Genomic DNA, 11,381 nt, shown 5'->3' with positions numbered 1-11,381 from the left:
AAGCAGCTAATTAAACACTCATGAGCTCGTTTGCAAACAGCAGGCAATTAGCTCCAGACACACTCACAGCTCCAGTCAGCGCAACAGACGTGGAGAGGGTCCCAGAGAGTGCGAAACAGCATCACATGGTCTTGTCTTGAAGGTTTGCTGTGCTACAGACCAGAGTTATGGAAGCTGTAGAGCAAGCAGGAGTCCCCTGGGACAGGAGTCATCACCACGTCAGCACCCTGCTGCTGCTGCATGTAGGGAAATGCCATCACTGCCAAGCACTTCCAGGATAATCCTACTGCCGTGGAAGCAGGAGCTGCAGCTCAGGCTGCAGAACCTCTGATGTGAGAACTGGCTGGGAGAGATGGGGCTGTGTAGCCTGGAGAAGAGAAGGCTGCAGGAAGAACTCAGAGCAGCCTTCCAGTACCTGAAGGGGACCCCCGAGTAGGCTGGAGAGGGACTGTTCAGAAGGGCCTGTGAGGAAAGGATGAGGGCAATGGTTTGGAACTGGAGCAGGGCAGAGTTAGGTTGAACATCAGGAGGAAGCTCTGCCCAGTGAGGGTGGGGAGAGACTGGCACAGGCTGCCCGGGGAGGTGGTTGAGGCCCTTTTGTTGGAGACATTCAAGCTCAGCCTTGCTGTGCCCCTGTGCAGTCTGCAGTAGCTGGAGGTGAACCTGCTGCCTACAGGGGGTTGGACAAGACAAGTTTGGAGGGTCCCTTCCAACCCGTGCATTCTGTGATTCTTGTGCCTGTCACACCACGTTGATGCCTCACCAGTGCTGAATCAGAAAATTTAGTCCTTACAGGGACCTGAAGCACCACAAAGGGTGGGAAGAGGCCCCATAAAATGTGAGCCTTGCAAACCCTCCCAGAAGCTGGAATTTGTCTAATTTCTCTGCACTGCAAACTTGTCTTTATTTTTTGACCCACCCCTGCCCTTTGCATCTTCTTCTTGATCTTGCTGCTTCTGCTTGGCTAAGGCCTCTTTTCAGTCAATAATTGATAAATCCTCTCTTCCTAATTCCCTTTTAACAGAGCTTTCTTTTTATTTCACCTGGGAAACAGCTGCAAAATGCACCCTTGACAGCTTCCCTTTTAACCTCATTTCCAGAGCTTTGCTCCTGTTTAACAGCAAAGCACACACACAGCTGCTGCAGCAGTAACACCCTGTGGTTCTGCTCACACTGACTCAATTTCACGCTGGAGCAAGCCATTTACTCCTGACTCTGGTTCCTCACCAACCTCAATCACAATTCATCAAGGCTGAGCATTGTTTTAATTTAAAATGAAGTATCAGGGCCCCCACTGCAGAAGGAGCTTAGGCTGCCACTGGCAGGTGGTTACTTCTGTCTTAGAATCACAGAATGGATTGCACAGAAAGGGACCTTAAACATCATCCAGTGCTAACCTCCTGCCATGAGCATGGACACCTCCCATCAGCACAGCTTGCTCAAGGCCTCAGCCAGCCTGGCCTTCAACACCTCCAGGGAGGAGGCAGCCACAGCCTCCCTGGGCAATCTGTGCCAGTCTTTCCCCACCCTCACTCTCAACAACCTCTTCTCCACTCTCAGTCTCTGCTCTCCCAGCTCAAAGCCATTGTCCCTCATCCTGGCATTCCCAGCCCTTGGCCAAAGTCCCTCCTAGCTCTCCTGGAGCCCCTTCAGGTACTGGAAGGCTGTTCTGAGGTCTGCCTGGAGCCTTCTCTTTTCCAAGCTGAACAGCCCCAACTCTCAGTCTGCCCTCCTTGTGCTGGGTTCCCCAGAGCTGGAGGCAGTGCTGCAGGTGAGATGTGAGCAGAGCAGAGGAGCAGAATCCCCTCCCTGTGCTGCTGCTCTGCCTGCTCTGGCAGCCAAACCCTTCCCCTCGGGCAGCAGCCAGCGTTTGCCACCAGTCCCCTCCCTAATGTGAATTACTGCTTGCGAATTCCTGGGTTGCTTCAGCTGCTTTATGGGCACAGTTTCTGTAAATACGAAACCACAACCAAGCAGCCCAATCTGCAGTCAGTTACAGCAAGATTTTTGTACCAATTAAAAATTAAGTGGCATCTATTAATATCTCTGCCTGGTAAATATGAATCATTTCAGCACAAGGTCAGATGAATGGGCTGAGGTGGGCTGAGAACTGGCTGAAGGGCAGAGCTTGGAGGGCTGTGATCAGTTGTGCAGAGTTCAGTTGGAGTCCAGTAGCTCATGGTGTTCCCCGTGGGTCAGGACTGGGTCCAGTCTTGATCATCATCTTTCTTTGTTGATGCTACCAAACTGGGAGCAGTGGCTGAAATCTACCAGGCTGTGCTGCCATTCAGGGAGACCTGGATTGGCTGGAGAGGGAACCTCGTGGAGTTCAACAAGGGTCCTGCCCCTGGGGAAGAACAAGCCCCGCAGCAGTATGGGGGGGTGGAGTCTCCTTTTCTGGGGAGATTACAACTCCACCTGGACATGGTGATCCTGGGCAAGCTGCTGTGGGTGTCCTGCTTTAGCAGGGGGTTGGACTGGAAGATCTCCAACCCCCACAGTGCTGGGATTCAGGAATTTTGTGCTGAAGCTCTAGCTGCCTTCTCCCAGAGTGCCGCTGAGATTTCCCAACATGAGCAGAACCTGCCTGGGGGGAGTTCTCCCTCAGACCACCACCGTGGTTTATTGCCAGGGCACTGCAGAAAGTGTTTTCCACCTGTACATGAGCATCTGGTTGCTAATACCCAGCAGCACCACTGCCAGCACTTCCCACCACTGCCAACCCTGCCAGCAGCAGCTGATGGGCTTGTGAAAATTAGCTCAGTGCCTGCTTTGCTTCAGAGAGCTGCTTTGAGCACTGCCTTCCACATGGGCTGATGTTTCTCTCTTCACGTGTCCTGGGACAGAGGTGTCCTCCTCTGCCAGCATCACCCCCCAGCACAGGCTGCTCCTGCTCCCACCTCAAGGTGTGAGCAGCTCAGCTCCATGTCAGCCTGATGCCACCTGGTTAAGTGGCTTGGCCTGGTTTTCACATTTCATCTTCCTCTAGCCAGGGAGCAATGAGCACTTTCCACTGCCCTTCTTGCTCCACAGCTGACCCTGACCACACAGGGGCTGTGGACATGGCAACAGCCCTTGTTGTTCTTTCCCTTCCTGGTGATCTGAGGCTTGCTCACCAGGAAACTCTCTGCTTTATGGGGAAGGTCCCTCCATGGTGTGGTCAGAAGAGAGGGGGAGCCCAGCACTGGACACTGACTCTTTGCCTTCTTCCATGCTGCTCTCCATTTCACTCTTCTGACAGGTCACATCCCTCCCAGCACAGCCACATGCAAAGCTGAATCTGCTGCCAAAGATCAAAGAGGACAAGGAGGTGACAGGCACCTTCATTATTTTAGGAGTTGAAAGGGATGTTTACAGCTTCCTGAGTGAGGTTGTGCCTCTGAAGTAACATTCCCAGCACTTTCAGCCTTGTTGCTGTCATCTTCCACGATTCAACTTGTTCCCTTTTGATCCTTTTGTGCAATGGGATCAAAACAGAGCAGGCAAAGGTACAACCTCTGGAGGTATTTAGTCAGCACCTTGCTCAAAGCCCTTCCTTTGCTGCTGAGCTGGGGGTGAATCAGCAAATAAAGCCTGCAGACAACAATGAGGGAAAACAGATCCTAACAAGGCAACTAAATCATGGGGGCAAGCACTGTGTTTAAGTGTGACTTGACATCCATCAGTGTGGAAGTGCTAAAGAGAATCAGAGAAAGGCTGGAAAGGACCTCCAGAGATCACAGAGTCCAACTCCCCTCCCAGAGCAGGGTCACTCAGGGCAGGTCACACAGGAACACACCCAGATGGACCTTGAAATTCGCCAGAGAAGGAGACTCCACAACGTTTCTGGGCAGCCTGCTCCAGGGCTCCAGCACCCTCACACCAAAGATGTTTTTCTCCTCATGTTGAGGTGGGACTTGACACCCACCCCTCAGATATCTACAGGTATTAATAACATTCTCTCTCAGATTGCTCTTCTCCAGGCTCAACAGCCCCAGAGCTCTGAGCCCTTTCCCCTCACAGAGATGATCCAGGCCCCTCAGAGCCCTCAGAGCCAACCCTTTATCTCTTGAAGAGGGGAACCCAAAACTGGACTCAATACTCCAGACGTGGTCTCAGCAGGGCAGAGTAAAGGGGAAGGAGAACCTCTTTGACCTGCTGGCCACACTCTTCTTAATGCACTCCAGGAGACCATTGGCCCTCTTGGCTACTGCTGTCCCCTTGAAACCCCAGGGAGGAGTGAAAGATGAGGCTGAAGGATGAGTATAGAGCAGGGAGTTTCCCTACAGATGCAGAAGGGTGTTGGGCTTGGTAAAGCAGCTCAGTTTCTTTCTGCAGCCAAAGGTATAAAAATTGCCTGTTCCCAGAAATGTCATCATTCCAGTGACAAAGCTTTGCTGGGACTGCAGAAAGGCATCAAACCAGCAGCTGGCTTGAAAGGATCTGTTAAACCTGTGAGAAGATCACCAGGAGGGCTCTCCTTAGACCAAGCCTGGTGACTGCCAAGTGCTCCTCTGCTAAGCATGCCAAAGGGATGTACATGCTGAGGTACACCTCCCTGGGGCTGCATGGGCACCTCAGAGCAGATGGAACATCAGGGGTCTGACAAGGGGATTCAGATGAATGCTGTCATGGTCTGCAAGGGTTTTACCACCCTACCTTGAGAGAAACATGGCAGGAGAAGAGGCACAAAAGACTGAGGGCACAAGTGATGTAGTGCAGGAGAAAGCAGATGGCATGGGGGTAGGATATGACCTGACCTCTTCAGGTCCAGTGCAGGCAGTAGAGATGAAAAGCCTGAAAGGGCAGATAAAAGACCTCTCTGAGTGTATGACTCCAGCACTCTTCTGGATGGTGGCTCCACTGAGGAAGGTGACAGAAGTAAATCAGCCAACACGGTGGGAAGCCTGAGTAGGAGGTTTCTGGCTCAGCCTCTCAGCAAGACAGAGATGAGTGTGAAGACATTTCTGTTACAGCTGGGCTCTGGCAGGTGTGAATCCTTGTCTGCAGGAAAAGCTGAGACCAGCATGTTCAAGAGATGAGCTACTGTCAGACCACTCATGTGGAAGTGTCCAGAGCACAGAATCACAGAATCATTTTGGATGTAAGAGCCTGTTCAGATCATCCAGTCCAATAATTCTCTAACCCTTCTAAATCTGCTGCTAAACCAGGTCACACCTTCTAAACACCTCCAGGGATGGGGATTCACCTCTCTAGGGAGCCTGTTCCAGTACTTGAGAACCCTTTCAAAGAAAAAGTTTCTTTTGCTCTCCAACCTAACCATTCCCGGGCACAATTTCAAGCCATTTCCTCTCCTTCTATCATCTGAGACTAGGGAGCAGAGCCCAACTCCCATCTGACTGCAGCCTCCTCTCAGGGAGCTGTAGAGAGCAATGAGCTCTGCTCTCAGCCTCCTCTTCACACCAACCCCCTCCAGCTCCCTCAGCTGCTCCTCCCCAGCCCTGTTCTCCAGACCCTTTCCCAGCTTTTTTGCCCTTCTCTGAACCTGCTCCTGCCCCTCAATGTCCTTCTTGCAGTGAGAGGCCCAAAACTGAACCCAGGACTCAAGGTGTGGCCCTGCCAGTGTTGACTGCAGAGGGACAATCCAGTTCCTACTGCTAACACAACTGAGAAGTCTTGCTCTGGGAAAGAGCAGCACACAGAAATGTCAGCAAACCTCAGGGACATCCCATAGGGTGAGGATTTCCTGATTCCAGGACACCATCTCACAGAGAGACATCTACTCTGTCACATTCTCCATCCTCAGAGCTGAAGGTGACTTGCAGATCTTCCTCATTCATTTCCCTTGTTGCCTCAGCAGATGTTTCCAGAGAGGCAATAAGGCAGCACAAAGGAGAGCTGAAGCAGTTGAAAGATAAAAGGCTGCTGAAAGTTTGCCCAGCCTGAGCCTCTGTTAACAGTCAGGACTGAAGAAGAGTCACAGATCACACCTCTGTGATGGGGGTACCCCGAGACCTGCAGAAAGTGTGGTGACACCTTCATGTGTATTGCAAAGGTCTGCATCTGGTGTTGAATAGAAGCCAGCAGTAAGGTCTGTGCTGGCCACCAGCTGAGTCCCAGAGGCACCACTGATGGGGTGGGAGACTCAGCCAGTTTGGATGAAGAGAAGAACAATGCCATGGGCTACAGACACAGTCACAAAGCAGTGTGGAACCCAGCCCCTGATGGCACTGATGGCACCATTGGCACCACTGCTGTTGGGGGCAGGCACTGGGCAAGGCCCAGCCCGGACTCAGCAGCAGATGGGAGACAGATTCAGGAGCTGGGTTCTGGCAGTGGATTCAGGAGCACAGGGATGTGGCTGGGAGGCAGAAGGGACAGAGTCCTGCTGGAACATTGGCCAGGGAAGCAGAAGTTTGAGCCTGGGGATCCCTCAGCTTGCTCCTGAAGATGCCCTCCATGGGCTGCAATCCCTTGTTGGGCAGTTGAGAGTCCCCTGTCCTGGCTGCTCTTTCCCACAGGTGTTAAAAACAAATGGGGCTCCTAAAAGCAGACTCCTTTCATCAATGTGGCAGTGCCCTTGGTGTGTCCAGACATCAATTCAGCACCTCCATGGCCATCAAACCATGTCCCCATGTGCCATGGCCACACTCCCCATGTGCCATGGCCACACCGTTCTTGAACATCTCCATGCATGGCGACTCCAGAGGCAGCCTGTGCCAATCCCTGACCAAGAGGAGAATGAAACCACCCACTACAAACCACCCCCATCCCCATCTGTCTCTCTCCATGTGCCATCTATATCTGCAGTAGCTGAGCTGCACCAGAGAGTCTGGAAGAGAGGAGTTGCCTTGACAGAGCTTGGGGCTGCCCAGACATCATCTGCTGTCTGTCCTGGGCAGACCTGGGGCTTGCAGGACATGCTGACTCTCCTCCTCTAATAAAGCTGCTTATTAAAGTGCACCCAGCTCTCTGCAGACCCTGTAATGAGGCATCTAAAAACATGTATTCAGCTTCCTCCTCTGATTAGATGCCTTTGATAGGGAATGGAGACATGCAGGTAATTAACACAACCATTAAGGCAACTGCTGGTTGGTTTTCTCTGCTGAGTTATGACTTAGCTCCTGACACAATGTGCTCCGGGGCTCTCGAGGGACAGGCATCATCTGCCCTTCACCTACAGAACCAACACACAGCTAGAGCCTGGGGACAAGGCAACCTCAGCCCCTTGTGTGCTGGGAGAGCAGGTGACATGTTGCTGCCTGCCTCCCCATTTCTCATCCTCACTACTGCATCTCCACAGCTCACTTAGTTTTTTTCTGCATGTCTTTTCTGCGCGTTTAAAGCTGCCATTGGGATAAGCCTCCAGGGATGAAGGAGAATCATAGAATCATAGAATCATAGAATCAACCAGGTTGGAAGAGACCTCCAAGATCATTCAGTCCAACGTAGCACCCTGCCCTATCCAATCAACTAGACCATGGCACTAAGTGCCTCATCCAGTCTTTTCTTGAAGACCCCCAGGGACGGTGCCTCCACCACCTCCCTGGGCAGCCCATTCCAATGCCAATCACTCTCTCTGTGAAGAACTTCTTCCTAATATCCAGCCTATACCTACCCTGGCACAACTTGAAACTGTCCTCTTGTTCTATTGCTGGTTACCTGGGAGAAGAGGCCACCCCCCACCTGGCTACAATGCCCCTTCAGGTAGTTGTAGACAGTAATAAGATCACCCCTGAGCCTCCTCTTCTCCAGGCTAAACAGGCCCAGCTCCCTCAGCCTCTCCTCATAGGATTTGTGCTCCAGGCCCCTCACCAGCTTTGTTGCCCTTCTCTGGACATGTTCCAGCACCTCAACATCCTTCTTGAATTGAGGGGCCCAGAAGTGGACACAGCACTCAAGGTGTGGCCTGACCACTGCTGAGTACAGGGGAAGAATAACCTCCCTTGTCCTACTGGCCATACTGTTCCTGATGCAGGCCAGGATGCCATTGGCTCTCTTGGCCACCTGGGCACACTGCTGGCTCAAGAAGAGAAGATGATCTGCATGCAAGCCAGGCACAAGGAGAAGTGGTTCCAACTCTTAATCACCTTGGCCCTTGCTCTCCCTCCATAAGCTTACACATTCCTGCTCCAAATCCAGCTGATGCAGTCTCCACATTTAGTGAAGCTTTAGGATTTTAGCATTTGGCAGAGGCAAGGTCAACATCCTGGGTCCAGGAGACAGCAGAGGTAGATGAACCTAGGACAACAGTTGACCTCCAAGGTCTGGTCTTAGAGCAAAAGCTACCCTTGCAGCTGGGGAGAGAAATGAGGAATAGCTTTGTCAGTGGGTTTTCAAAGATCCACCTATCAACTCTGTGTCAAGGCAAGAGGGAGACAGGCAACCTGTCTGGGCACTGACTTAATGAAGAGTTTATCTGACCATGCCACAGCAGAGGAGCCAAGTATAAAGCAGGAGAGGCAGGATAAACATTCCAAGGGTTTTGCCTTCTGTCACAATTAGGAAACAGGCTGGGAGAGTTGGGGCTGTGCAACCTGGAGAAAGGATGGCTCCAGGGAGACCTCAGAGCAGCCTTCCAGTATCCGAAGGGGCTGCAGGAGAGCTGGGGAGGGACTTTGGACAAGGGCTGGGAGTGCCAGGATGAGGGACAATGGCTTTGAACTGGGAGAGGAGAAACTGAGAGTGGAGGAAGAGATTGTTTGAGAGTGAGGGTTGGGAGAGCCTGGCACAGGTTGCCACCACGCCATGAGAGGAGCCTGCCTAGCTTTGTTGCAGACACACACACACTCGATAGTATTACCACACAGGGCCTGTGTGCAGTGCGTAGACTAAAGAAAGCCTGACAGCAGCCTGAGTCTGCCTGAGCCGAAGAAAAGCAGCATCACTTTCTGGCCAGCCCGGTCCGAGGAGCAAAGGGAAAAGCATCCTCAGCTGCCCCCGTGCCGCGGTCAGCACAGCTGCAAAGCGCAGCTCGGACCTGCCAGAGCCGGAGCTGAAAGCCGTTCCGTGCCCACAGCCGCCGCTCGCAGGGCCAGCAGCCCACCGTGAGCCCAGGGTGCCGGGGGCTGAAAGGGAGATTCAGCCACAGCAGTCTGCGTCTGCCACTCCGCTCCGAGCAAGCCTGGCCAGAGCCCGGGACCCCGCAGCCAAGGGAAGCTCCTTTGGGGCAGCTGCTGCCGCTGCCCCTCCAAGGGCACTACAGCTCCAAGACGCCAGGCTGTGAGATCGCTGGAGACTTTCCCACAACAGCTCCACACGGCCGAACCCTGTGGTTGAGCAGCGTGGGCGCTGTCCTGGAGCGCAGTGACTGCAGGCGGCGAGTGCAGCTCCCCTGCCTGGGGATCGCACCTGCTGCCCACCTGTTGGAGGCTCCCTCTGCCGCCGCTGGCCGCCGTGCAGCCTGCCGTGTCTCCCCCTAGCGGACAAGCGGCACATCGCCGCTGGAACTCTTCCCACGTCATTGTCTTGACTCCAGTTTTATTAAGGTGTTCTAATCTGCTTCATCTTGCCCAGGTACTGTACCTATCCATTGTAAATATCCTCACAACTGAACATACCACCCTTTAATACGTTTTGCAAGATGTTTTATTCATAAATAATAATAATATTGTTATTAATATCATAGCTGCCTTATTAAAATTCATGTATTTATACCATGGTGAGACACTGGAAGGGGCTGCCTAGGGAGGCCGTGGATGCCCCATCTGTGCAGGTGATGAAGGCCAGGTTGGATGAAGTGTTGAGCAGCCTGGTCTAGTGGGAGGTACCCCAGCTCATGGCAGGGGGGTTGGAACTGGATGATCTTTAACCCTTTAACTCCTTCCAACCCAACCCATTCTGTGATTCTATGAATCTATGTGGAATGGGATGAGATGGGATGGGGTGGGAGGAAGGTGACGTGGTGCTTCATTCAGAAAGTAGATATCATTTACATGCTGGTGGAAGCTGCTCCTCTGCCAAGGCCCATCAGAGCTGGTGGGATGTGTTCATATACAGGGTCAGTGCTGGGTAGAAAGTGGAACTCAAAGGCTTTAGGACTCTCCAGATGCTGTAGCTGAGTTTGGACTAGGGCTTGGTGAAGTGGTGCCAAGGGTTGGCTCTGCTGACCAAGCTGCTCCCAGCAGAGAGAAAAGCTTGCCCTGGGCACAGCACTGATAGCAGATGTGTGCCCAGTCACTGCTGAACCACACCTTTAGCCCCTTCACAGTGCTCCTGGGCCTGTGCTACCATCCATGCCCTTGGGACCTCTGGACGACTGTGGCTTCTCTTTGTACATCCTCAGAGTGCAGTGGCTTGTGGTGGGTGATCATCAATGGAGTAGCTGAAAGCCACTGGTGGCCTGAGCCATGTCAGGTGCTTCATTGATTCAGGAACAGCAAGTGGCACAACCCTGAGGTTCAAGTGGCTCTTAAAGCAAAGCAGCTGCAGCATGTTGACTCTGCTCCAGGCTGAAGGAAATGACAAAAGGGGAAGGTTTGCCAGAAAAGAATGCAGAACTGAGTGGGGAAATGCATTTTAATGAAATGCAAATATGTTTCTCAGCATCTAGGAGGGAATTAAAAGCATAAATAAATGAACACTGGGAGCAAGCATTTGGCACCAGGCTCGAAACTCTGCTTAAAGGGACCATCCTGCCTCAGGCTGCCTGGGCAGTCTCTTGCCAGTCCTTTGGCCACTAAACTCACAGGGCATTGGAGCAGAGGAGCAAACAGTGCTGCTGACTTTGCACTTTGTTGAATTTGTGGCCTGCACCATATTTCTGGAGTGCTGGGGATGCAAAGCTGGAGATGAGCTGGCACTGATTGCTGCCAGCCCAGCCCTGCCCCAGCCTGTCCTGGGCTGATCCCCAGCAGTGTGGGCAGCAGAGGCAGGTAGAGGATTCTGCCCTTCTGCTGTGCCTGCTGAGACCTCTCAGCATTGCTGTGGCAGCTCTGGAGTCCTCAGCACAGACAGGGACCTGTAGGAGCAGGGCCAGAGGAGGCCACAGGAGTGCTGGCAGGGCTGGAAGGGCTCTGCTGTGAGGCCAGGCTGAGAGTTGGGCTTGGGCAGCCTGGAGAAGAGAAGCTCCAAGGGAGACCTGATGGCCTTGAAGTGCTTCAAGTGCTGAGCAGAAAGCTGGTGACAGAGTTTTGTGCCAGGCCTTTGCTGACAGGACAAGGGGGAAGGGTTTGAACTGACAGAGGGAGATTGAGAGTAGAGAGAAGGGAGAAATGTTTGTCCCTGAGGGTGGGGAGAGCCTGGCCCAGGCTGGGCAGAGAGGTGGGAGCTGCCCATGGCTGGCACTGTTGCAGGATGTCCCTGCTGACATCTTTTGAGGTCCCTTTGAACTCATCCCATTCAGTAATTCTACGATTTGTGAGGACTCTCTGAGCCCTACCTCTCTCAAGCAGGTGGAGGAGGAGCTGATGCTTGTTATCCCTCCCTGAGTTTGTCCACAA

The sequence above is a fragment of the Pogoniulus pusillus genome, chromosome 11 (assembly GCF_015220805.1).
Source record: "Pogoniulus pusillus isolate bPogPus1 chromosome 11, bPogPus1.pri, whole genome shotgun sequence".
Classification (NCBI taxonomy): Eukaryota; Metazoa; Chordata; class Aves; order Piciformes; family Lybiidae; genus Pogoniulus; species Pogoniulus pusillus.
The sequence above is the reverse complement of the archived record's forward strand: the minus strand, read 5'-3'. Positions refer to the sequence as shown.